General features: G+C 42.2%; 1 protein-coding gene across 1 annotated transcript in view; it reads left to right on the top strand.

The window, feature by feature from the left end:
- LOC123747077 (uncharacterized) overlaps positions 1–22,598 on the top strand; it is a 155,008-nt gene that overhangs the window by 118,209 nt on the left and 14,201 nt on the right. Inside the window, exon 6 of the transcript XR_011225605.1 lies at positions 22,181–22,223. The gene's annotated coding sequence lies outside the window, so the exon portion shown is untranslated. The remainder of the gene's footprint in view (positions 1–22,180; positions 22,224–22,598) is intronic.

Here is a 22,598-nt window from a genome sequence, read left to right as displayed (position 1 = left end):
ACTAATGGGGTTACCAGCAACTCCAGCAACCCTCCTTGATTAAATTCTTACGTTAACACTTCGTCCCTCTGACGATCAACAATCAATGACTAATTGATTACGTTAATATTGAAGTAACACTTACGTTAACTTAATCTTGTCTCCCACAGACAAATCAAACTGTACAACTGGCACTAGTAACTCGGAATTACACAAACACTTTACCCGTCGAGCATTCAGTAAGTAATCCCCATTAATCCCTGTACTACGAACAGCTGATTAATCCCAGTACGAGTTACGTTAATATACGTTATTACGTTACGTTATTAGAATGCTCTGCAAGCTATGCTGCACCCTTTCCTCCTATTCGGACACAAAAACGGGACAGCTATTTTTCTCTTGAATGTGAGCGCGCGACATATTTTTATGTCTGACGAACAAATAGTAATATAACATTCAATTCTTATCCGATCGAGTTGGGGATAGTATGAAGATGTTTGCCGTGAAATTTACGTTTTCTCTAATAGCCACATAGCCTATTTGGAAGAACGAAATTGTCTTGGATCTTCGTGGTAAAACTATTGTATTGTTGACACGACGAGTGTAATCGACTAAGTTTCTTTATTTGGTGCCGGTCTAACGCATCCTTGTGTGACATTTTATACATATGTTCTTCTAGAACATTGTATTGCAAACACATTGGTATAAAAATGAAATACGTACATAGAAAATTAATGTCAGGACGGTGAAAAGAATATACACTTTATAATACTGGTTTCGCCGATGAGCGATAACGGGTAACACTTGTCCCACTTCCCACACTCTTGCGGGTGGGCCGCGATCATGATTCTACATTTATATGCACATGTCCGTGTAGAGAATTGTATTGCGATCTCAGAGATTCCAAATTTAACGCTGTAGGACAAGTTTGGAGTTGACAACCCTGAAAAGAATATGTAGCTAGTAGATTATCCCAATAATATACTCGCTCCATATGCATTGTTAATATTCCTGTCAACCTTTGGAGATGAATGAGATGAGGTATTGTTCGGGCAACACGGGGAGGTGTTGCCCGAGCATATAAGCTACAGAATAGCAAATATTAACTAGTCTACTTTCAAGTGTGGTCTAGAATAGACATTTGCGATTACCAACTTGGACTACCTTTGAGCAGCCTGAGGGCAGCAATATCCCAGGAACATCAACTAAATTTCGGAGACTTGAGGCAAAGTGAAATTCACACCAGTTACTCCATCTATCATCATTCTATTATGCATGAAGAACCGCACGTCTATGGGTCATCCAATAATGTTAGCAGACTTCTAGATGGTACCACTGCTAGGCTTAGGCTCGGCTACAAGTACCTCTGGGAGTTTGTAACATCTGCTGATGTAGATTTGACTAAATGTAAACTCTGTCAGCAGAACTATTCGCATACTTTGCGTCATTATATAATGGAATGTGAAAAAATTGCGGAATTTAGAGATAATACAATACAATACAATACATTTTTATTTAGGTAAGGTACATACATACAATAAATATTTACAAGGATTGTTTAACTTATAGGTATAGCTAGTACATACAATGCCTAAAGCCACTATTACGCAAAGCGTTTCGGGCATGATAAACTTAAATGACAAGCTTAATACTAATTGAGCATAATGAGTAGAATGAAAACAAGAAATGAAAACATAGATGAAAAAGCAGCACAAATACAATTATGTCGACAAACAGCGCTCTTTAAAGAAAAAAACAGACATTGGTTGACAATAGAAGGGTAAGGTAGGTTACAGGGAATTTATTAGGTATAGCTTCGTTTTTAACTTAAACTGGTTGAGAGAGGTACAGTCTTTAACATGGTTGGGAAGGTCATTCCACATTCTGGGCCCCTTGATTTGTAGAGCATTTCTAGTTTGATTAAGTCGTACTCTAGGAATATCAAAACTGTATTTATTTCTGGTGTGATGCTCATGGGTTCTGATACAACCTTCTATGAAGCTTTTGAGATCAGGATTGGCATTATAGTTTAGCGTTTTATATATGTATAATACACATGAGAGAATGTGCAGTGACTTAATGTCTAACATATTCAGAGATTTAAGTAGGGGTACCGAGTGGTGTCTGGGGCCAGAATTGGATATTGTCCTAATAGCAGCTTTGTGTTGAGTAATTAGAGGACGTAAGTGGTTTTGGGTAGTAGAGCCCCAAGCACAAATACCATAGTTGAGATATGGATAGATAAGGGAGTAATAGAGAGTCACCAGGGCAGGGCGTGGTACATAATATCTGATCTTAGAAAGAATGCCCACAGTTTTTGAAACTTTTTTTGATATGTTTAGAATGTGTCCCTGGAAATTAAGCTTGTGGTCAATGAGAATGCCAAGGAATTTGCCATCTAATTTGTTACAAATTTGGGTATTGTTTATTTTGAGATTTATTTGATTAGAGGATTTATTGCCAAACAGAATATAAAAGGTTTTGTCAATGTTAAGGGTGAGTTTGTTGGCAGTTAGCCACAGATGGACTTTATTTAGCTCAGTATTTACTGTGGCATTTAGAGCAAGGGGATCAGGACTGGAGTAAATGAAGGTTGTGTCGTCAGCAAATAGAATTGGTTTGAGGTGTTGGGAGGCATTTGGAAGGTCATTAATGTAGATGAGAAAGAGGAGAGGGCCAAGTATATGCTGCCCTGGGGAACACCAATGTTGATGGGTAGGGTGGGAGAAATTGTATTATTCACAGAAACATATTGGAGCCTGTCAGTAAGGTAGGATTTGAGGTATTGTAGGGAGTGATAACACCATCAATAGTGTCCAAGAAATGTGTAAGTACTTCATTCATAATGATGTGCTGCCCAAAATCTTAGCGAAGTATCCAAAATTTGCTTCCTGTAGGTAATGCATGCACATGACTGTAAAGCTGCCGCCCAGTTGGGTGGGTGTTGAGCAAGACTAGTAACTGTGTGTCTCACTATAGATGTAAAGTGCCTTGTATAGTGACTGTTGTGAGCCTCTTGTTGATCATTTGTGACAAAAGATTATTGATGAGTGTATTTGAGTGGGTGATTAAATATGTATGTGTATGTATATATGTATATGTACATGTATGCATGAGTATGTGAACATGTATATATAACATTAATAATTTTGTAACTAGCGTCAAAAGATTGTTATTTGCTTAGCTAAACGAACTAGAGGGTTCAGTTCCTGAACCGATTATGTGCCTCTGTAACCCTTTATACCACCGCCCACGGGATGGGTATGCGGTGCATAATAAAGAAAGAAATTGAATTCGTACCGACTCTCAGTGCGCTCAACTCACACCATTGCGCGCCAAGGTATCACCTGCATACTTCTGTATACTCGACTAAATATATATATACAATCGACTTGAGAATGGTCCAGGACTGACCGAAACGTCATCGTCCCTTCACATTCTAGTGTGTGGTCTTGTCCTCACACTTTAGCCACGTTATTGTGACTCATCGCCTGCATATATATATTCTCTTAGTCTGTGTTTATTATCACCATACCTTACGTAACAATAGAACCGTTACATTGGTGACCCAGTGAGTGAAAGAACACTTAGTCGCAAACTAGATCTTCGACATGGATTTATCTACCAGGTTTCCAGCATACAATGCAGATGAACCAGAATTTTGGTTCATACAGATGGAGGCTATTTTCGACCACCACGAAATTACGACTGAGAAAGCCCGATATGCCTGTACCCTGCCAACACTTCCCTCGGAGGCTATGCACACTGCCACCGCTGTCATCACCGCACCATCACCAGACACCAGGACGTACACCGCATTGAAGGCCGCTCTTCTACAGGCAGCGATGAAACGCCGAATTCAACAAAGGGATCAACTCCTCACTGACAAAAGGTTAGCAGACAAAACACCAGCCCAGCTTCTGCGGCATATTCAGTATGTAATGTATACTGCAACTGGTCCAGCCCCCAGCGAGATTGTGAGATCACTCTGGATACAACTCTGTCCAAAACAAATCAAATCAAATCAAAATCAAATCAAATGTTTATTTAGGTAAGGTACATACATACAAGAGATATTACAAAGAGTGATGGATTTATAGATAGGGCTAGTACATACAATGCCTAAAGCCACTATTACGCAAAGCGTTTCGGGCATGAAAAACTTAAATGACTAAAGCTTAATACTAATTGAGCATAAAGAATAAAATGAGTTGAGAACAAAATAAAAAAAAAAAGATATAAAAAGGGGGGAACATGGCTGAAAAAGCAGCACAAATACAAACACATTCAACCGGCCCTATTCAGTATGGCTGACGACACCCCATTAGCCCAGCTGGCTACACTGGCAGACCGGCTTCATACGACGTCTGATAACGCTACGTTGTCCCACCTCAGTGATACACAGCAGACTACAGACACCCAACAACTCGACGTCCTCCAGAACCGGCGTTTCTTCCGCCCAGGGACGACGTACCACGCGAATCCAGTATCAGGATCTAGGCGGCAGCGAGAACACCGAGGAGAGCTTTGTTCTTACCACCAGAGGTTCGGACACCAAGCCCACAACTGTAGAGCTCCTTGTTCCTGGTCGGGAAACTACTTCGGTGGGGACTGTTAATGGCCAGTAACCCCGCCGTTTCAAACACTACACTGCTCTACATATCTGACATCATAACCAAACGTTGTTTCCTCGTTGACATAGGTGCAGCGGCTAGTGTGTTGCCTCCACCATTGGTCAAACCGAGCCGCACTCCTGGTTTGGACTTACGGGCTGCCAATGGTACGTCAATGGTACTTCACCCTGGTTCTCGATTTCGCCTCTCTGGGTCGCTTTACCTGGACTTTCCTCATAGCGGATGTGGAACAACCCATTCTTGGATGGGATTTTCTGCAACACCATCGACTTATTGTGGCTCCCGCAGGTGCAGTACTTCGAGCCTCCCCTAGTATCTCTACACAAGTTAACATCGTCACCCCAGTCGCATCTACGGAACTTCAAGCACTCCTGGATGAATTCAAAGATGTGACCCAACCCGCCAGCCCTCGACCAGAGGTGCAACATACGATTACGCATCACATTACTACAACGGGAGCACCTACCTTCGCCAGACCACGCCGCCTGGCACCGGAACGATTGGCAGTAGCACGTGCTGAATTCAATAAGCTACAGGAGGCGGGAATAATCCGCCCTTCGAGCAGTCCATGGGCTTCACCTCTCCATATGGTCCCGAAAACAGCCCCAGGGGAATGGCGCCCTTGTGGAGACTACAGGGCTCTCAACGTTCGTACTCTGCCGGATCGCTACCCAATACCACACATCCAGGATTTCGCACAGGGATGAGCAACGCAACCGTTTTTTTCGAAATTGACTTTGTGCGGGCATTTCACCAGATCCCTGTGGAACCGGCAGACATTCCGAAAACAACGATCACAACACCTTTTGGACTGTTTGAATTCGTCCGGATGCCTTTTGGTCTACGGAATGCAGCCCAAACATTCCAACGCTTCATCGACCAAGTAGTTAAGGACCTTCCTTTTTGCTACGCCTACATTGACGATCTGCTGGTGGCCAGTACATCACCAACAGAACATCTGCTACATCTCCGACTCCTTCTCATCCGTCTGCGCAACTTCGGCTTGCAGCTCAACTCCGAGAAGTGTATTTTCCATGTTTCAGAGCTGGATTTCTTGGGACACCGTGTGTCAGCAGCAGGGGTCCAACCACTAGAGAAGAAAATTGAGGCAATCAAGGAATTCCCGCGCCCATTCACTCCAAAGAAGTTGCAAGAATTTCTTGGTGTGGTGAATTTTTATCATCGATTCATCCCACATTGTTCGGACATCTTGCGACACTTATACGACCTCTTACGTGGTCGGAAACTCACGTCCCGTCTTCCGTTGGAGTGGACTCCCCAGGCAGAGACAGCATTCACCGACATAAAACACAAGCTGGCGGAATTCACCTTCACACACAGAGATCACACTAACGTGATGCATCAAATGAACAAATCCACAAGGGCAGTGACGAGGATTCAGTAGAACTTCGGTTTCAACCCTTTTACCCTGTCGTAGCTCAGTCGATTAAGGCAGTGTCTGGGATGCTCCCAGACGCAGGTTCGAATCCTCGTCACTGCCCTTGTGGATTTGTTCAGAATTCACCTTACTCGCACACCCAGTGTCTGACGCTCCCACTAATCTATCTACCGACGCTTCAGACACAGCTATTGGTGCTGTACTACAACAGCTCATTGAAGGAGAATGGCGCCCAATTGCATTCTTTTTCAGCGCGCCTGTCACCCACTGAAGTACAGCACTTTTGATAGGGAACTGCTCGCCATCTACTCAGCCATACAACATTCCTGGCACTTTCTCGAGGGGCGGAACTTCCACATCCTCACAGACCACAAACCTCTCACTTATGCGCTGGCGGCCAAGGGTGATGCTCACTCTCCTCGAGTAGCCAACCACCTGGGATTTATCTCCCAATTTACCTCGGATATCCGCCATATCAAAGGAATTAATAATGTCACAACCGATGCTCTGTCTCGACCCACCATAAACCACGTCGTGACAAACTCAGCTCAGGTGGACTATTGTGTAATCAGCAAGGCACAACGGGAAGACCCTGATCTGCAGCGATTACGAACATCTGACACAGCTCTCCGGTTCATCGAGATTCCATTAATTTGCAGATCGCTGCAAATTAATGACATCGAAATAGGGAGTGAGCTAGGGAGCAGTGATCACAAAGAAATCAGATTTAGCATAGAATGGAATAGACCAGTAGGAGAAAATTCTGTTAAAGTGCCAGATTTTCGAAAAGCTGATTTTAATAGCCTAAGAAATTTTTTGGGTCAAATTGATTGGAAAGTCTTGGGTATGGGGTGTGGGCCGGTCTTGGAGCGAGACATGAACCCAGCGATAGGTGACTTAAATGGGGATTTCGATGTGGATTCAATATATAACTTATTTAAGAATATTCTAAACAAAGCACAGGAACGTAGTATACCATACAAATTGAATAGATCGAATACTAATGACCCAAAGTGGATAACAAAGAATTTGAAGAACCTTATAGGTAAAAAGAGAGCTTGGTACAAAAGGATTAAAAATGGGGAGGTCACTTTAGAACAGGAATTCGTACAACTGGTTAGAAATGTTAAAAAAGAGATAAGGAAAGCAAAAAGAAACTATGAAGTTCGCATAGCAGGGCAAGCAAAGACAAATCCTAAAGGGTTTTTTCAGTTATATCGTACTAAGACTAGGGAAAGGATAGGTCCATTAAAAACTGAGACAGGTCAAATAACAGATAGTGATGAAGAGATGAGTAGTATTTTTAATAAATATTTTGTATCTGTATTTACTAAAGAGGAACTTAACAATATGCCTTCAGCCGAACAAGTCTATGTGGGTGGGGACGAGGACAGGTTGACGAGTTTAGCAGTTACCAGGGAGGATGTTCTTAAACAAATAGTAAAACTCAAACCAAACAAATCCCCAGGGCCGGATGAAGTGTTTGCTAGGGTGCTTAAAGAATGCAAAGAGGAGCTTTGTGACCCACTGTCAACCATATTTAATAAATCAATAGAGTCAGGCAGAGTGCCAGAGTTTTGGAAAGTTGCTAATGTGATACCAGTTTTTAAGAAAGGAGATAGATCACTTGCGTCTAACTATCGACCAATTAGCCTAACGTCTATTGTGGGAAAGTTACTCGAATCTATAATAGCAAATAAAATTCGTCTTCATCTTGAAAAACATAAATTAATAATTGAGTCGCAACATGGTTTTATAAATGGCCGTTCATGTTTAACAAATTTGTTATCTTTTTATTCTAGCATTGTTGAGGCAGTTGATAGTGGTAAGGATTGCGATGTTGTATACCTTGACTTTAGCAAAGCTTTTGATACAGTGCCACATGAAAGACTGATTAAAAAAATAGAGTCTCATGGTATTGGGGGTGCTATATTAAGCTGGATTAGGGCATGGCTATACCAAAGGAAACAGAGAGTTAGTATAAATGGAATCAAGTCAGAGTGGGAAAATGTTGTAAGTGGAGTGCCTCAAGGCTCTGTCCTGGGACCTCTGTTGTTTATAATATATATAAATGATTTAGATTCAGGTTTGAGTAGCAACATTTGCAAATTTGCCGATGATACGAAAATCGGTAGGGAAATTAATTCGGAGGAGGACTCACTATCACTTCAAGTTGATCTAGATAGGGTTTTGAAATGGTCAAAGGATTGGCAGATGCAGTTTAATGCTGATAAATGTAAAGTTCTGAGGTTAGGTAATGATGATAGAGTTACAAGATACGAGCTAGATGGTGTTGTGATTGCGAAGTCGGATTGCGAAAGGGATCTGGGAGTTATGATTAGTAAGAATTTAAAACAAAAGGATCAATGCATAAATGTTCGTAATAAGGCAAATCGGACACTTGGATTTATTAATCGCAGCGTTAGTAACAAGACACCTGGTGTGGTTCTCAAGCTATATCTTGCTCTAGTTAGGCCCCATTTAGATTATGCAGTTCAGTTTTGGTCGCCATATTATAGAATGGATATAAATTCACTTGAACGTGTCCAGCGTAGGATGACTAAGTTAATTCCCCAAATTAGAAATCTTTCATATGAAGAAAGATTAACAAAGCTTAATCCCTACATTCGAGAGGTTGTGTTAACCGGAGCTCCTGAGTGTTGTTATATTATCATAGCAATATGGAAGTTGTAGTGAAGGACCTGGTGACTCTAGTGGGAGCCCTGAGGACAGAGTTGGAATCTCTGCGGGAGGAGGTGCGTCAGCTTAAAAAACAACGAGAAGTAACGAAGGAGGAGACCAGCAGTAAAGGGACCTCGTCTTGGAGAGTTGCGAAAGACAGGGGCCTTAAGAAGACTTTGATAAAGCCGCCTTCAAACGCCATAGCAACTTCAAATTCATTTGACGTTTTGGAGGACGAGTGCTGTGGAGAGACTGTGGATCGCGCAAAAGGGAAAGCAACGAAGAGAAAGGAAGCGCAGGCCCCTCAGAAAGTAAAGGAAGTACCTAAGCAAACATTAGTTGTGGGAGATTCCCAGATAAGGTATTTGGATAGAACGTTTTGTGCTAGAGATAGGGGGAACAGGTTAAGGGTTTGCTATCCCGGAGCTGGCATTGGTGATATTATAAGCAACATGAATGATATTATGGCTGGTAATGGGAACAATCCCATTATTTGCATTAGCGTGGGAGGAAATGATGTTGGTCGAGTCAGGAGTGAGGAACTGATTCAGAGGTATAAAACAGCCATAGAGTTAGTTAGGAGCAAGGGAGGAATCCCGATCATATGTGGCATTCTTCCAAGAAAGGGAGTGGGAAATGAATGGATATCGAGGGCACTTGGTGTCAATTGCCGGCTGGAAAGATATTGCAAATCAAATGCAATATCTTTCATAGACAACTGGGAACACTTCTATGGAAGAAATGAAATGTATGCTCGTGATGGGGTGCATCTATCGAGAGCTGGGGTTGTTGCTGTTGCGAACTCGCTAGAAGAAGTGGTTAGAGGTGTTTGTTTGGGTTTAAACTGTTAGTAGATAGAGGTATGGGAATTGATTTGGAGGAAGGAGGTAATAAAAGTATGTGTTTGTGGGAGAAAGGAATTGGCAAAACGATCAGGGAAAGAGAAGGTCCGCAAAATAACAATTCACTTAGGGTATATTACACTAACAGTAGAAGTCTAAGAAATAAAATTAACGAATTAAATGCTCTTGTCTGCACAGAAAAAATAGATATTATTGCACTTACCGAAACGTGGATGAATGTAGAAAATAGAGAACTATTAGCTGAATATCAAATATATGGATTTAAACTATTTCACACAGATAGATATATTAGACGAGGAGGTGGAGTAGCCATATATGTTAGGGACAATTTGAAATGTAGTCTCAAAGAGGGAATCAAAACAGAGCCACACACAGAAACTATTTGGATTGAATTAAACGAAAAAGCTAATAATATTATAATAGGAGTAATATATAGGCCACCAAATTTAGACAGAATGGAAGCAAAGCATCTATGGGATGAAATATCTAGAGCATCTAGATCTAACAGTATTTATGTCATGGGTGACTTTAATTTTAGCGGAATAAACTGGTTGAACAAAACAGGGAATAGTGAAGCAGAAGATTTTCTAGAATTAATTGACGATTGCTTTCTTACGCAACACATTAAGGAACCAACACGGGAAAATAATATTTTAGATTTAGTGTTAACTAACAGGGAAACGCAAATTAATGACATCGAAATAGGGAGTGAGCTAGGGAGCAGTGATCACAAAGAAATCAGATTTAGCATAGAATGGAATAGACCAGTAGGAGAAAATTCTGTTAAAGTGCCAGATTTTCGAAAAGCTGATTTTAATAGCCTAAGAAATTTTTTGGGTCAAATTGATTGGAAAGGCTTGGGTATGGGGTGTGGGCCGGTCTTGGAGCGAGACATGAACCCAGCGATAGGTGACTTAAATGGGGATTTCGATGTGGATTCAATATATAACTTATTTAAGAATATTCTAAACAAAGCACAGGAACGTAGTATACCATACAAATTGAATAGATCGTATACTAATGACCCAAAGTGGATAACAAAGAATTTGAAGAACCTTATAGGTAAAAAGAGAGCTTGGTACAAAAGGATTAAAAATGGGGAGGTCACTTTAGAACAGGAATTCGTACAACTGGTTAGAAATGTTAAAAAAGAGATAAGGAAAGCAAAAAGAAACTATGAAGTTCGCATAGCAGGGCAAGCAAAGACAAATCCTAAAGGGTTTTTTCAGTTATATCGTACTAAGACTAGGGAAAGGATAGGTCCATTAAAAACTGAGACAGGTCAAATAACAGATAGTGATGAAGAGATGAGTAGTATTTTTAATAAATATTTTGTATCTGTATTTACTAAAGAGGAACTTAACAATATGCCTTCAGCCGAACAAGTCTATGTGGGTGGGGACGAGGACAGGTTGACGAGTTTAGCAGTTACCAGGGAGGATGTTCTTAAACAAATAGTAAAACTCAAACCAAACAAATCCCCAGGACCGGATGAAGTGTTTGCTAGGGTGCTTAAAGAATGCAAAGAGGAGCTTTGTGACCCACTGTCAACCATATTTAATAAATCAATAGAGTCAGGCAGAGTGCCAGAGTTTTGGAAAGTTGCTAATGTGATACCAGTTTTTAAGAAAGGAGATAGATCACTTGCGTCTAACTATCGACCAATTAGCCTAACGTCTATTGTGGGAAAGTTACTCGAATCTATAATAGCAAATAAAATTCGTCTTCATCTTGAAAAACATAAATTAATAATTGAGTCGCAACATGGTTTTATAAATGGCCGTTCATGTTTAACAAATTTGTTATCTTTTTATTCTAGCATTGTTGAGGCAGTTGATAGTGGTAAGGATTGCGATGTTGTATACCTTGACTTTAGCAAAGCTTTTGATACAGTGCCACATGAAAGACTGATTAAAAAAATAGAGTCTCATGGTATTGGGGGTGCTATATTAAGCTGGATTAGGGCATGGCTATACCAAAGGAAACAGAGAGTTAGTATAAATGGAATCAAGTCAGAGTGGGAAAATGTTGTAAGTGGAGTGCCTCAAGGCTCTGTCCTGGGACCTCTGTTGTTTATAATATATATAAATGATTTAGATTCAGGTTTGAGTAGCAACATTTGCAAATTTGCCGATGATACGAAAATCGGTAGGGAAATTAATTCGGAGGAGGACTCACTATCACTTCAAGTTGATCTAGATAGGGTTTTGAAATGGTCAAAGGATTGGCAGATGCAGTTTAATGCTGATAAATGTAAAGTTCTGAGGTTAGGTAATGATGATAGAGTTACAAGATACGAGCTAGATGGTGTTGTGATTGCGAAGTCGGATTGCGAAAGGGATCTGGGAGTTATGATTAGTAAGAATTTAAAACAAAAGGATCAATGCATAAATGTTCGTAATAAGGCAAATCGGACACTTGGATTTATTAATCGCAGCGTTAGTAACAAGACACCTGGTGTGGTTCTCAAGCTATATCTTGCTCTAGTTAGGCCCCATTTAGATTATGCAGTTCAGTTTTGGTCGCCATATTATAGAATGGATATAAATTCACTTGAACGTGTCCAGCGTAGGATGACTAAGTTAATTCCCCAAATTAGAAATCTTTCATATGAAGAAAGATTAACAAAGCTTAAGTTGCATTCACTGGAAAGGCGAAGAGTTAGGGGTGACATGATAGAGGTTTACAAGTGGATGAATGGACATAACCGGGGGGATATTAATAGGGTATTAAAAGTATCAACACAGGACAGAACACGAAACAATGGATATAAATTGGATAAGTTTAGATTTAGGAAAGACTTGGGTAAATACTGGTTCAGTAACAGGGTTGTTGATTTGTGGAACCAATTGCCGCGTAACATTGTGGAGGTGGGGTCCCTCGATTGTTTCAAGCACGGGTTGGACAAGTATATGAGTGGGATTGGGTGGTTATAGAATAGGAGCTGCCTCGTATGGGCCAATAGGCCTTCTGCAGTTACCTTTGTTCTTATGTTCTTATGTTATTATGTTAAGTTGCATTCACTGGAAAGGCGAAGAGTTAGGGGTGACATGATAGAGGTTTACAAGTGGATGAATGGACATAACCGGGGGGATATTAATAGGGTATTAAAAGTATCAACACAGGACAGAACACGAAACAATGGATATAAATTGGATAAGTTTAGATTTAGGAAAGACTTGGGTAAATACTGGTTCAGTAACAGGGTTGTTGATTTGTGGAACCAATTGCCGCGTAACATTGTGGAGGTGGGGTCCCTCGATTGTTTCAAGCACGGGTTGGACAAGTATATGAGTGGGATTGGGTGGTTATAGAATAGGAGCTGCCTCGTATGGGCCAATAGGCCTTCTGCAGTTACCTTTGTTCTTATGTTCTTATGTTCTTATATTCCCATGGAAGGTGGCGGAAGTATAATCTGTGACACCTCACGGACGGGAGCACTTAGGCCCTACATTCCTGCCCAGTTTCGCTGGAAAACGTTCTCAGTATTTCACTCCCTAGCACACCCAGGAGTACGTGCTTCCCAGAAACTACTAACTGAGCGTGTTGTATGGCCAGGAATCGATTGATTGATTGATAAAGATTAAGCCACCCAAGAGGTGGCACGGGCATGAATAGCCCGTAAGTGGTACAATTTTTTTTTTTTTTTTCCCCAGTGTTCTGAGGTTGCATTTAACCATCAAGCTGTTATCGTGGGGGAGGATACTGCTTCACAGTCTTTATGAGGGTGTCCAGTTGCTGGACACCTTTGTTGACCAGGAGAGTGGCTGTGTTGATGGCTTCAGGGTGGCCACTGCATGATTCAGGAACTCTTAAAGCTCTTCTAAGGTCATTGGTTGCTTCACATTCCAGAAGATAGTGAAGTAATGGCTTTTCTGTGACAGTTTGGCAGAAGATGCACTCTCTCTCTCGGGGTTCACCAATCTCCCAGTTGCACCTGTAACCTAGACGTAGTCTATATAGCCTAACTGCTATTTCCCTGTGGATTCCTTTTGGGATATTTAACCTTTCTAATTTGGTTGCCTGAAGATACCATGTTGCAGATGGTGAACCTTCAGCTATTCTCTGGTGTAGGTAGGCTTTGTTGAGATGTGAGAGTTTTTTGGTGATGATGTTTTTTATGTTCTCTAGGCTGGGTTGAATTGTTTTATGTATCACTGGATGACGAGTTGCCAATTTAGCAATTTCATCAGCTTTTTCATTTAATGGGATTCCAATATGGGATGGGATCCAGTTTAAAGTTATGTTGAGGCCTTTGCCTTTAGCGACTGCTCCTTGATACAAAATGGTGGTAATTATTTCCACATTATCTTTCCACTGTTTTTGTCCTAGTATTTGAAGTGCAGCTTTTGAGTCTGTGTGTATGATTGCATTTTTAGTGTTTTGTGCAATCACATATGCGAATGCCTGTTGTATGGCGAACAGCTCAGTTTGGGTTGATGATACTAGTCCTCCCAGTCTCCAATATGCCTGAACGCTGGTCGTGCAAAGAGCAGCGCCAGCACTCTCATTTTCTGTGTCCACCGATCCGTCTGTGAAGATGTGGGTGGCTCCTGCTACTGCTATGCTATTCATTTGCTCTTCTATTATGCGCCTTAGGATTGTCGGATCATAGGCAGCCTTTTTCATTGGGAGACTTTCTATTACTATTTTGAAAGTAGGCTCTTCCCACGGCGCGGAAGGAGTGTAATTTGGGTGTGGATGATCACCCTCTCTATCAAGAATCATGTTTTTTAAATGTAGTCTGTTTAGGACTTTTCCTGCTCTTGCAACCCAAGAGTTTCCATTGTTTTGGCCTAGTCCAACCACCAAAGCCTGCCGTACTGGGATTGGATCAGAAGAAATAATTATCTTACTGATAATTGTAGCTGTCCTTTGTGATATTCTTTCTTGTAGAGAGGGCAAACCCGTCTCCAGTCTAAGTTTCAAGCCTGGTCCACATGGGGGCTCCCAGTGCAGCTCTCATAGCATTGTTTTGGGCAACTTCAAGCTTTTTCCACTGTTGGTGTGATAGATTTGTGAGTGCAGGTGCGGCATAATCGATCACTGATCTGACTGCCTGTACATAGTATGTGCGAAGGACTTGCAGATTGGCTCCTCCAGAAAGGGAGGTTAGCGACCTGAGGATTGCCGTCCGGGCCGCAGTTCGCTCTCTCAAGTAAGTGACCTCAGCATTGAAATTCATGTGTGTGTCCAGGATGATTCCTAGATACTGATAGGTGTCGACCCATTCTATTGGTTGACCCTGTACTGTGAGTTGGATGTTGGGCTTCGCTATTTTTATGGGCATGGCCTTTGACTTTGAGGGGTTGAGTTTGATCCCAATCTGTTTTGCCTCTTTACTGATGCAGTCTAAGCATTTGGGTGCAAGGCGCGCCGCATCCCTTCCTTTTATGATGATGACAAAGTCGTCCGCGTAGTTTAGCAGCCTGCAGTGATGTGAGAGTTTCAACCTCATTATTCTTTCCATTAAACAGTTGAAGAGAAGAGGGCTAAGAATACCTCCTTGCGGTGTACCATTTTCATGTCTTTTGTACTCAGAGACTGTGCCATGAAGTTTTACTCTTGCTTCTCTGTTTATGAGACAGTTTTTGGTCCAGGAGAGCAGGTTGCCTCTGACCTCTTTGTCAATGAGGCAGCAGAGAATAGCTGGGGCGCTAGCCAGTTCAAAGGCTTTTTCGAGGTCCAGGAATATCAGCATCCCTGGTCTGTCATTCAAGTGGGCTAACAGAGTTGTAATACATTCCACTGTGCCAACCCCTCTTCTATAGGCATACATATCATGGTGCAGTTTAGGCATTTTCCACTCCAGTCTGTTGAGTGCCATTCTGTCAGCCGTCTTGGCTGTACAGCTTTGGAGAGAGATGGGCCTGGGATTAGCTGGATCTTTGGGTTTTGGGATCGGCACTATATCTGCTCTATTCCAAGCAGAAGGTCTAGTTTGAGAAGTCCAGGCTAAATTAATTAACCTTAGGTATGCAGCGTCTCCCTCTGGGCCGAGGTTTCTAATCATTTTATAGGTTATTTTGTCGGCTCCAGGGGATGTATCCTTGGAGTTTTTCTTAGCCCGATTGAGCTCATCCAGTGTGAAGGGGGCATTAGTGTCAGAGACTTCTTCACATGCTGTAAGGATTCTGTGCCACCTTTCTTCCTCTAGTTCGGTCTGTACTGCTAATACATCTGGTGGAAGTTGATTGCTGGCTGCTCTCTCTGCAAACCTGGTTGACAGTACTTCGGCTTCCTGTTGAGGATCCTTGGGGTGTGGAGCTTTAGGTGTTTTATTCCCTTTGGCCCGGTGAATTTGCTGCCACATCTCCCCGAGAGAGGTGTGTTCATTCAGGTGTGAACACCATTCTTGCCACTTTTGTTCTTTTATTTGTCTGGTCTCTCGATGTACATGTTCCTTGACCTCACAAAGTAAGATCCTGTTGCGGGCACTTGGCTGCTTTTTGTATAGCTTTCTTGTTCTATTGAGTCTATGGTTGAGTTCTTTGACACGTTCGCAATAGTACCAATGATCTTTATGGTGTCCGGTGGACTGTTTTTTCAGTGGGATTGAGTGGTTGGCTGCACTTTGAATCGCTTTGACAAATTCTTGTTCTGCCTGATTAATGTCTTCGGGAAGATCATAGTTTCTTTGCCACTCTGAAATGAGGTTTTGAAATCGGTCCCAGTTTGCTAAAGCAAAGTTCCAGGCTTCAGATGGAGGCGGAGGTGGGGTGGGTAGGTCTAACTGAAGATCAATTTGGACCCCATAGTGGTCGCTTGTGAGTGTGGGCTCAACTGACCATGTTGCTGCATCTCTTAGGGAGGCTGAAACGAAGGTCAGGTCTAATCTGCCTCCTTGGATGTGGGTAGGTTCATTCTTGTTTAGGATTTGTATTTCTGGAAGCTGGTCCAGTAGATGTGTAATGTGTATGCCGGCTTCATTTGTTTTGTTCGAGCCCAGTGCCAATCGATGATGGGCATTAAAATCTCCACAAATGATTGTGTTTGTTGTTGTCGCGTGTCCAAATAACACAGAGAGATCCATTTCGGCTTGTGGAGACCTGTACACATTGAACACTTCAAGTTTGTCGTGTCTTAGCTCAATGGTGACTCCCATTACCTCTGTCCCTGCTCCACAATTGGGTGGGCTGGTTATGGATTTGGAGATCAGGTCACATTTTACATAGATTGCACATCCCCTGGATTGCCCATTGATCCATGGAAGGAAGAAGCCTCGATAGCCTGAGATTTTAGGTTCTAATCCGGCTCGAAGCAAGCTCTCCTGTAGTATCAGGATGTCTATGCCTTTGGTTGCTGCTATGCATTGCAAGTGTTGCAATTTAGTGCGCAGTCCTTGCGCATTCCATTGCAGGATCTTTAGAATTCTAGGTTCTTGGAATGTGCTGATAATTCCGTGGTATCCATGGAGTCTGATGAACACGCCATGGAGGTTGCAATTGGGGTATAGGTTCTTAGTGGTCCTGAAATTGCCTCATCAATGTCGCTTTCCGACGACCTGGACTCTATCTGCTTTTTATGGGGGTGCCTCTTGCCCTGCTGTCTTGACGGTGTGGATATTACATCTTCGAATTTTTTGAGCTTGTGCTCAATTGTCTTCCGAGTCTCTGTGGTTTGCATGATTCCATGTGAAGACAGCAGACTTTCGATTAACTCAGTGACCAAAGTTTTGAGCATTGGCCAGAGAGCGTTCAGTTCAGTGGGAGCACTATTTAATGTGCAGGTTGAGGGCCTAGTGGCTTTTAGACCCTTCTCGGTGGTAACTTTGGCACTGGAATTGCTACTCCTATTAACCCCAGTGTGCTTGCTGGATGAAATGGGAGGCCGACTGCTTTGAACATGAGTCTTGTGTCCTCCATCTTTCTTTTTGTCCTGTACTGTCTTCTCACCCTTCACCATGGCCGATGGTGAAGGGCCGTGTGCCCTCTCTTCCTGAATGGGTAGACCCCACGCGGTTTTAGTGGGCAGGGGAGCTGGTATTCGTTTTGGTGGGGGTTTCGGCTCCGCTGTTGGCGTGGTGGGGTTCGTTTGAAGCCTTTTGAGCCTTTCAGGGCATTTCAAGTTCCAGGCATGATGTGCCTTGGAACAATTTGGGCATTTTGCCTGAACAGGGTGGTTTGCCTTGAATTTATCAATACATGTTTTTGTATCATGGGGCTGGCTGCAGACTCCGCACCTCACTGGGCGTTGGCAGCCATCTTTGTGATGCCCAAATCTCTGACATCTGAAGCATCTTAGGGGTTCTGGGGTGTAAGGCCTGTGTTGGAACACCCCCCAGATTCCAAGGTCAAGTTTTTCCGGGATCCGTCCTCTTACTGTGAGAAGGACTTGTCGAGTTTCTTGTTTTGTTCGTACTTGGCATCTCTCTGCTGACACCACATAGTTCAGCTTTTCGAGATGGCTAAGGGCCATATGCAAGGGATAGTGGAGGACAATGATTTTACTTATTTTATCCTCTGGTTTCAGTTCCTCACATTTTGCGTAATTTTTTAGAATCGTAGCGGCCGACTCGTCTTTTGGCCTCAGAATGTATTCTCCTTTGAGATTAGGTTTTGCCCTGACCTGGAGCTGGGGGTACTCTTTTTCCAGGTCCACTACAGTAGCGTAGGAAGACTTACCTTCCGTGTGCTGCACTTTGAAGACCGGAAACGTAGATCTAGTCTGAGGCGCTGGGAGAGCTGGAGAAGCTGGAGAGATTAATGGGCGATGGGTCGTAATGGAGTGGCTTGTCCTGTTAGCCTTATTCACGTGATGCCACTCGCCGTCACTTTCGGAACTGGTATCCATTATCGATGGTCTTTTCCTACTCTGAGCAGCATTGCTGGATCGATTATAAGTCAATTGGGATTCCATGATGAAATTTCAAATGATCACTTGTGGAGTGGTCTGGTGAGTGAAGGACGTGACGTCTGGTGTACAACTACACAACTGGCCAGGAATCAATGCCGATGTTCGACGATGGACTCGCTCATGTCTCCAGTGTCAGCGAGCGAAAACACATCGTCACACAAAGAGGACCCAAAACAGAAAACGAGACAGTACGTCACCTTCGCCAACCGCCTCCATTTTCTAGTACGACAATTTTTGGCCTTATGTAACGCCTACGATCGAAATGCGACATTCTTTGTAGGAGGACAGGTTGGCCTACCCAATAAATGTGTAGGGGTATTACAAATTATCTGACGTAACCTACAACCTTTCTCAAGGTAGTGTATACAATGTTGTGATTATACAGTGTTGTAGTCTGTATACAGTACCTCAGGATGCCTCCCACAACAGTTAACTAACTCCCGGGTACCTACCTACCTCCACTTTCTTTACACCACTAAACACGACTACAGGAAGGATTGGGCTACAGGAAGGATTGGGCTACAGGAAGGATTGGGCTACAGGAAGGATTGGGGAACAGGAAGGATTGGGCAACAGGAAGGATTGGGCTACAGGAAGGATTGGGCAACAGGAAGGATTGGGCTACAGGAAGGATTGGGCTACAGGAAGGATTGGGCTACATCTCCAAATGTATATTTGCCGGATAATTTGGCACGAAAAACAAAACTCATATATTATTGTTTAGACTAAATCCGCTACTCATTACTTTCCTGAAGTTGTCGTATATACACTACAAAATCTGAGTGTAAATCACGACAATTAACACGTGATGAAAAATGTGACAGTGTCAGACCACCAAGGAAGAATTGAAACAGGAATTTCCTTAAGTATTTTCGTATTTAATAATACATATTCAGAAGGGTGTTTCAATTCTTCCTTCGAGGTCTGACACTGTCACTACAGAACATGAATGTATTTACACGTTGCAACAATGAATAATGAGAGCAATCATTATATGGATGGTGTAATAACAGGGGAGCATTAGCGCCTCTGGTGGTCAGATGCTTAACTGTAGTAGAGGTTGACAGTTTAGATATTATAGTGAAGTAAGGGTGAGTGGCGCGTCTGGGAGTCCCGCTTCTTAACGTGTGGCTCATTTGTCGACCAGCCGCCGCCTGGCAAGGGTCACGTTGATTACCAGTGAAAAAAAAGTGTGTTACAGATATCATTACGCAATCATAATATAGGAAGGATTGTTCGGGGTGTGTACTTCATGTTGTTATTCATTATTATTTTGTATATTTTATGTATTTAGACAAAATATAGAGGTGATTGTCAGGTGGCAGCCATAGGTGTACCCGCTAGTTAAGTCATTAGGGCGCTTGTGGTGGCCTTAATAGCCATGCCAGTAGTTAGCCATCAATCTTAAGGTTATCTTGAGATGATTTCGGGGCTTAGCGTCCCCCGCGGCCCGGTCCTCGACCAGGCCTTCTTTTTCTTACACATCCCCAGGAAGCAGCCCATAGCAGCTGTCTAACTCCCAGGTACTTATTTACTGATAGGTAAACAGGGTCATCAGGGTGAAAGAAAGTGCCCATTTGTTTCATCCTCCACCGGGGATCGAACCCGGAACATCAGGATTACGAATCCGAAGCGCTGTCCACTCGGATGTCAGGCCCCTTAAAACAACCCAAAGAGAAATCTTCGACATATTTTAATGAAAATCTGAATGAAACGAGAAATGTTGGCCACAGATTGTGTGAAGATGGTGGGGGGGGGGGGATTGAGGGGGTGCAGGTTAGTACGATGAGCATGATTCAGAATGATGGAAGGAGAAGGGCTCGTATGATGAATTGACTTAAGGGCCATCATCTACAGTGGCCTCGACGGGGACAGGACGGCGGCGCCTTGTCAAAGGTCAGCCTTCCTACTCCCCCCCCCTTATTTTATTGAGGATTTGTCTTGTGTATATTGTGAACAAGAGGAATGACTCGGCATTTACAACTTGAGTGGTTAAGCGGGTTCATGGGTTAATAATTCTATGGGGGGAACAACACATCTATTTTCTGTGTTACATTGTGGCTTGTTGAGCTTGAAGCTGTTGTCCAGTCTTTCTGTGTCAAATATGGCCTTTTAGAGAAGTGGTCTGTATTAATAACCTACAATTAGGTCAGTAATATAATTTAAATTTTTTGTTTAATTTGTAATACTGACCAAGTTGGAGGTTATAAATACAAAGCACTTCTCTAAAACACATTACAAAGTATAAAGCATTAAAATAGTATTACAAAGGCCTCGGCTGTTATTTATTTATTTATATATCTACAAGAAGTTACATTGGGTTTCTGAGAGTACATGGCATGATGTGTTTACATTCTTGTAAAGCCACTAGTACGCATAGCGCTTCGGGCAGGGCCTTAATCTAACAGATAATATTAAGTAGGTAATTTCTAGCAAAATTTATAGGCTAATCTATCAAAATCTAAAACAATTTAAACATTTATAGTGTTAATCCTTCAAAGATTCGAGGTAGTGACAGTTGAACAAGTTCTGGCATGATTCTTGTTGCTCTCTTGAACTTTCTCCAAAGCGGAAAATCATTGATGTGTTTTTGAAGTGAGGTTTCCATATTAGGATACAGTAGGCCAGATGGGGCCACAACAGAGACTCGTACAGTTCAATATTCAATGTTGTTCGTTTAAGTCAAAGATTCGTTTAACTATTTTTAAGGATTGTTTTCATATTAACTATGAGTCCCAGATGTTTAATGGCTGGTACATCATAACTCCTAAGTAATATTGACTTAAATTTACCAGAGGGCCACCATTTCTCCATAGTGTCCTCTACGGCAACAGGAAGCCGGCGGCTTGTCAAAGGTTCCCCTACGGTTCCTGAGGAATTTGTCTATCTGTATTTTGAGCGCGCAAACTGCTGCATTATGACATTAAAGGTAGTTTGATAATATGTACACGGTGTCTTGTAGCTAAGCTAAAGGTGGCATATAATGTTTAGCAACAAGTCGCCCTAGATTGTTTAGTGTTAACGACTAGGGCGATGGAGTGGTCATATCAGGATAGCAATTGTGCAGATAAATGAGGAAGATAATTGCAGACGAGGAGTCACAATAACGGGGGCTGAAATATGTTGACCAAACCACACACTAGAAAGTGAAGGGACTACTAGATAATTGTTTATCTAATAGATGGAAGATGTTAATTGTTTGCATCTTGTTTACTCTGCGATGTAAAATGAATTCACCTGTAAATGGTCATTTTTAACAATGTAATCACTAGGCTTCTAACGTTGGTTTAGTGCTCAGAGACCTTGAGAGGTTTTAAACACGTTATTTATATAATTTAGGCCAATAGACAACTAAATAAATTAATAATACACAGTAATTTTATCTAAGGTTAGCTAAAGGTTTGTTTTAGTGGAAGACCCTAATAAGGTAATGTGTTTCTATGTAACTTTAAAAGAACATTGATGCTTTACCATAGCCTCATGAGTCCAAGACAAAAATGTATTCCGTTAGGCTATTGCAGTCTTATCAGTCTTGCCTACTCGCTATTGTTGTTACAATCTGTAATTAATCTCTATTGCAATTACACCTTTTCCAGTCATTGTTCTATTGTTCTTGAAATTCATAATTATATTTTGCTACTCGATTGCATTTGAAATAAACTGTTTATAGTTACCCTGGTGCTACATAGCCTTCCCGGTTTGGTGCCTTCTTTTGATAATTACTTACTTATACTTACCCTTAATATATGTAAAAAATATTTTTTCAGGAGTGTGGCACGTGTGGACAAGTGTTGGATCAGAGGAGTCAAGGTAAAGTGCTTATTTAACAACTAGTTCTGGGGAGGAGCGGGTGGAACTAGATGGACGTAGTCAACTTCACACTCTTGTTACACTTACACTGGTTTGTGCCTCGGAGAGGCTGCAGGAGCCAGTAAGTTCAGTAGAACTTCGGTTTCAACTCCTTTTGACCATGTCGTAGCTCAGTCGATTACGGCAGCGCCTGGGATGCTCTCGGATGCAGGTTCGAATCCTCGTCCCGACCCTTGTGGATTTGTACACTCTTGTTAGCAGGCTGAGAGCTTTTCTTTCCCATAGATTTATTTATAGAAGAGTTAGCAATAAGTCGGCTGGGTTTATTAACGTATTGTTTTTAGGCCCCTTGCAGAGAGCCAGAATTTGGCTCAG

This window comes from Procambarus clarkii, chromosome 87, assembly GCF_040958095.1.
Source record: "Procambarus clarkii isolate CNS0578487 chromosome 87, FALCON_Pclarkii_2.0, whole genome shotgun sequence".
NCBI lineage: Eukaryota > Metazoa > Arthropoda > Malacostraca > Decapoda > Cambaridae > Procambarus > Procambarus clarkii.
This window is presented reverse-complemented; position numbering and strand designations above follow the sequence as displayed.